Raw genomic sequence first — 6,143 nt, forward strand, 5'->3', positions numbered from 1 at the left:
AATGTTTCATAAATCTATAAAAAAAAAAAAGAAGAAAGGATAACAAAATAAATTTGGGACTGGGAAAAAGAGCATGAAACTTTATCTACATAATGTTTTAAAATCTTAAAAAGTAATCTGTATTTTTCCTAGTAGTATACAACACAAAACTTTTATGTATAAATATTCCTTAGCTAGAAATGGGTGTTGAAGCTTTGTATTAAACAGCCAGGCAAAATGTGCTAGAGGAAAAAATCTTAATAACAGCAATTGAGTTGAGATAACTGGCGGGTAGGTTGGTGAGGAGGAGGTAAACAGAATGATTATACTTTTATACCACAACTCAATATTGGAACTTTTATGATATTTTCCTACGTTTCCTTAACATATTTGATATAAAAATCGTAACGAAACTATTGCAAATTTACTGTTACTAAAATATTACCATCAGCTGACACATTATATGGTGATGCTCATCTTATCCTAAACAATGTCACTTAAGCAGTTAACTACCAAATTACCAAGTCACAAGGACTAAGTCCAACTCCTACATGGCCTAAAAGGCAATGGCATGTAATTTATATGAACAATTATTTTTTTTAAGTTTTAGCCTAATTTTGATCTAGTACTTATAAATATGAATAACTTTCTTTCATTTTCAGTATTTCTCAAATCTAATATTGGAAAATCAGTACTGCAATGCATACCATATCACTTCACCGCTTACTTACACGTATCAGTAAGTAACTATTATGTAGTTATAAGAGAAAATCATGATAATTACTTCCAATCACATTAGAAGACAAAATGTTACAAGTGTATTCTTCCACCTTGAAAGCATGCCTTGCTTCCCCACCAAAACCTATTAACCAATCAGAGAAATGAAAATTTAAACGATGCAGAAATAAGCAGTCTTGACAATTTGTCATCAATTGCATACAAACGTCACCACCAGGGAAATCCTTCACTAATTTCAGACGCATACTACACAGGGTACTTAAAGCAAAACACTTTCACTGTTCAGCGTTCAGAATAGGAGCTTGTGTTCAGTAAGAATTAGGCCTATGCCAAAATAATCATATGGGACTAAGCCTAGATTAATTACCAGACAGAAATCAGAAAAATATTAGGTTCATGTCACCTAGACTTCGCCTACCTATTTGTCATTACCAGAATACTGCTAACAATGAAGAAAAAAAAGGATGAAATGGCTAAGCAGCATAGGCCATGGGAAATTCATAAAATAAGGTAAAATACCGAATGGCCGGCCCTCTACTGTAGTGCAACCAACTTCATGAAAAAGTACTTTAACACATCTTGCAACCAAGGATAGACATTAGTCAAGAGCCAGCATCTGTCGAAGCAACACCTCGAGACCTCCACTTTCCTCTGGAAGTAAGTTTTTTCTCCGAAGTCACAAATTAAGGACATAATTTCCAAGTTTTTGGAAGGTGGTCGCTCTATGGTAGAGGGCAGCCATTCGGCATTATACCCTTATCATTTACTCTTGGGCTAGGACACGTTAGCTTTTCAAAGGTTAAGGTAAGTCTTGCTTAGGTCGTATCCCCTCTGAAATGCTGATAAAACTGAAGACTACTACCATACCATTTGGTTCAGTAATTAGGTAGTTAGCCTAGCAGTTTACATGCAAAATGGGCTTGTGTCTAATACCAGTCCCATTGGCCAAACATAAAAACAACGACTGGCAATGTCATAAACATGCAAAAACATAGGTAAGCATACTGTGGTAAATATTTCGGTCCCTGATTGGCAGGGACCAGGCCACATTACCTAGGCACGTAGTTGTTTTCAGTTTACTGAAATGCCTACCTACTAAAAAAAATGTTCAGTAGCCAAGCCTACAGTAGGTAGCACCTAACCCCTCAAACTGCATTCGCTCAAAATTCCCTCAAATAATAATGAAACTAATATGACAATTTGTCGAAAATTGCATTTTTCCTAACTATACAAAACCTGAGGTCCTTTAACAATAGGAAGGTAACTAGCGGCAGCTGGGACGGTCGTAAGCTTGCGAACAAGAACAAGGGAGAACGGTAGTTAACTGATTGTCCGATCGTCCGCGCGCGCGCGCGCCCGAGAGGTGAAGAATCACTTTTGCTTTAGGCCCATACAAAATACGCAGAGTGAGGGGTGGCATGAGGTGGGACTATATGTAAAGGACCTCAGTTTGTATAGTTAGGAAAAATGCAAATTTTCGACAAATTGTCATTTGTTCCGATACGTAATACAAACCCTCGGTCCTTTAACAATAGGAAGACTCACTTCTTGGTGGGGAGGAATCTGAGTCTTTTTGGTGAACAGACTGGTGTTCGTCCAACCCTGGAGTGCCTCCCTGGTCGTAAGAGCAAGGGAGGGATCCAAACCTCTGTCCGATTGATCGGGGTGTGCACCGCAGGATCAATGGTCAGACCTCTGGGCCAAGTACTAGAGAGGCAAGCGTATCTCTTCGTACCAGCAAGCAAGAACTTGTTCCTGTTTGCAAGAGACAATCATAAAATGATGGGTTTGTCTCAAATTGGCATCCACTTCCTCCCCCTTGTGGAGGAAGTGGTGGATATTACTCCTATCCCTACTGAAAGGGATAGGATGGTGCTCTATTGAGTAGCTCACCTGCATCTGTCCTTACCCAGCAGGGTGACGACCGTGTCCCTCTACCCAGAGGTAGAGGGAAGAAAAAGATGGGAAGAGGAGCCAGTCACACTCTCATTCCTCATCCATTCTTACGGTCACACCAGGACTCGATGCTGTTCAGCCTGCGAGGGTCTGGGTTAACTACACAACGTGTTGAGCAACCACCACGGTTCCCAAGGAAAAAGATCCAAGGAACTGTGGGCAATATCCCGAAGGTAGAAGGAGGTGCATGCGGTCCGGTTGGACCAGGCGCCTGCCTTCATTACCTGCGCCACGGAGAAGTTCTTGCGGAACGCGAGAGAATGATGAAGAGGCGTCCACACTCATCCTGGGTGTCGAGTTTCTTCAGACAGCTCCGTCGCGCCTTCACAGGACAAAGCAGCATAGCCTTCGTATCGGAGGCGGTGAAGTCCATTAGGGAGGGTATTGTGAAGGACTCGAACCAATCGTCAGTTACCGAAGGGTTCTGAGTCTTCGCTACGAAGATCGGTACGAAATCGAGCGTCACAAATCCCATCCCTTGTGCTTGACTTCTCGAGAGAAGTCATGCAGTTACCTAAGACGAAAAGAAGGGGATAGGTATATGACCTATCCTCTTCTCGACTTTGGTTATGTACAGTACTCATACTGACAAGCTATTAAGACGGAAAGTAATGATTGCTCTGGAACAACCGAACTAAGTCCACAGCATAGTCGTAACTGACTCGGGCGCTCTGACAGCTGCCGATGACTGGTTCGGAATCAGTAGAGGCAAGTTGTCCAAGCATCCGGGTAAGTCACGTGGACCTTCGCCCTTTAAAGAGTTATGCTGAGAGACTAAACAAATAAAAACTATTGTTAGTCTCCGATGCCGGACGGCGGCGGACGATGATTTCTTAAATGCATAAGCTCAAAAGGCGAAAGTCAATTGCCTTCAAAAAGACCGAGGTCCCTGATGGCAAGAAAATCTCATAGACGTTGAATCTCAGCTTAAGGAGAAACAACACTATTGTGACGAAGACGAAGGTAGGCAATGAATGCAACCTACGTCTTCGAGCTGAATCAATGAGAAGGAATCTCAAGATTCTAAACCTGTGCTTACAAATGACTGAAAACGCTAACCGACATTTCATTGCTGTCCGTTGTGCAATGAAAGCGGGGCGTTCTTCAGTAATGAAAACACAGGGGAGAGCCGCCTGAAGAACTGCTTCTCATGGGCTGAACGTTTGGAAGTAGAGCTGGCAGGTTGTGGGAGTAGGCGATGTCTTTCAATACATCTGCTAATCCGGGCCGGGGTGAACAATGAACAATTGCACACCTCCGAATACAAGATATTTTGAGGACAAACTCAGATTCCGCAAAAATCATTCGCATTATCGATATACGATGCAGCAAGAGACTATTACAGAATTCTGTTACCGTGCGGTAAAACAGAAAGATGAGAGTCGAAAAGATATCTCTGTTTAAAATTCTCGCAATACCGAAGACGATGAATACTAGCGTCACAGCAGTAGAATGGTCATTCATGTATGCGAGAATCCCGTTAATCAGAGACTTAAGTCCGTGATTGTTGGGCAGAGATACGGTTGGTATTCAATCAAAGCAGGTGAGAAAGACTTAAACCAACCGTCCATCTCAAAGCGGCAGCTGGTACTGAAATGCCTCGGCAATTCAATACGCAGTAGCTGTCGCTGACTCGTCATCCTGAGTTGCCAAGTATCCTTTCCACGAAGGAATGCGTTCGGCTAGAACCACCGAGCATAAAAAAGATATGCTCGAGCAATATATTTATGCGAAACGAATTTCGGTAAATATAAAAGCTTAAATGGTGTTGTTGTGACAACACCATAAGTATATAAAATTGAAACTGGAAACTCCTGGGAGGTTGCAGGCAACCCGAGTTGCAGTTCAATTAGAATACTTTTGCGTCTAAGTCGCAATCCGTTAGAATAAACCAGGATATGCGCCTACCCTCGGACCATTCAACTGCTTAGCAGAATCATGTCGCGAGGTTAATATACGTAGTATATTTGTAGGATTCTGAACAACGATCTCCATCCTAAAATTCTTTCCTTCAAGAAAACAAAATAAGGATTGGAGATCGACCACCTTCGGTCTCTATCAAAGAGAGTGAAGAAGTCTTCCTCGAAGGAAAGCTTCAATGGTGAACAGAATACTAAGACGATAGTTCAAGCCAAACTGGATATTCCCGTCGTTCTTCTCTATTCCAGGTGTCACCTACTGTGAGATAGTCTTCTTTCAGCAGCAGTCTTCTTCCTAATGCTAGAAATTCCAGGAATTCGAGCATAGGCGAGGTTCCCGATTATCGTGTAACATATCGGGGATTCTCGTCTCGCTCACTTTGGGACCGTGGTCTCGCCTAAGTGTTTGGGGATCGTAAGAAACTCTAACACTCTGAATGCGCTAGAAAATTCCGTAGAATTCTAAGCAGTCTGCGAAACCCCCACCGAATTCGTCAAACGATATCGGCTGGTGGTCTCTCGATTCCCATAGAAATCGAGAGAATAGGGGCAGGATCCCTCCTCAACGACCGGGGCTTACGTCAGGTAGGACCGAAGGTCCCCCCCGGTAGCGCAGTGCCCAACGTGGAATCCTACAGAGAAATCTCTGTAGGATCCCTCCCTTTCCCTCGTAGCCGTAAGGAGAGAGGGAATGGGGGAGGAATTGGATACTCGCTCGCCTTCCCAGTGGAACTAGCAGTTGGAGAAGAGTAGGAGCAGCCATCGCCATTGCGGCGATGGCCTCTCAGAGTCTGGGAAAAACTATCGTCAGGAGAAACGTTTTCCCCGAGGAGGGTTACGAACTCTCACTGTAGGTAAGGGTCTGCCGCCACTGTGAACGTCGTCTGGGTGGGGCTGATCGACACCTGACAGGAGAGAGCGATACCGTCCTCCGACTCATTCCAGTCCTCGTCGAGGTCGAAACCTCTCAGGAGGACCGAAGGAGTATTTAAATACGGTGTCCGAAGACACGTGAAGAAACGCCGCTGTCGCAGTAGAGAGGAGGTGGAAGTAGCTTGATCGACCGGCCAGAACTGAAGAGAGCCTTCGTTGTCCGGAGACGAGAGACTCTGGTTCAAGACAGGATCGGCAAGCTCCGATCGCGGCAAACCCACCGTCGGTTTGGGTTCCCTCTCGCGGGCCCCAAAAACGACTCGAGCAGAGACATGGGCTCTGCTGGTGGGAGCGGCGATCCTTTCCCCCAGGTCGTTGTGCTGACGAATCAGTGCAATAACCTGGGCAAAGTTACTCTGAATCTCGGAAGTTACAGCGTCTTGAGGAGTAGGACCATCCAGTCCCTCTAACAAGAGCAGCTCCCAGGACCCTCCTCCTCAGCAGAAGGACCAGCAACAGATCCCCGACAGTTGCCTCCAATCACTTGCGCGTACGTCCTGGTTGGTCCATAAGACCATACCTGGCACGTGCGGCGTCGTGACGGGATCGTGAGCGGCGCATCTCTCACGATCACTCCTATATACCTCGCTCTTCCTGGCGTATGCCGAGGAAGTTGAA

The 6,143-nt window shown here is 44.7% G+C and overlaps 1 pseudogene; it reads left to right on the forward strand.

Annotated features, from left to right (window-relative positions):
• The first annotated feature begins 1,165 nt into the window (after window positions 1–1,165).
• The window catches only part of LOC135200498 (heparan sulfate 2-O-sulfotransferase pipe-like), a 15,149-nt pseudogene continuing 10,171 nt past the window's right edge, over window positions 1,166–6,143 (forward strand).

The sequence above is a fragment of the Macrobrachium nipponense genome, chromosome 27 (assembly GCF_015104395.2).
Source record: "Macrobrachium nipponense isolate FS-2020 chromosome 27, ASM1510439v2, whole genome shotgun sequence".
In the NCBI taxonomy this organism is placed as follows: domain Eukaryota; kingdom Metazoa; phylum Arthropoda; class Malacostraca; order Decapoda; family Palaemonidae; genus Macrobrachium; species Macrobrachium nipponense.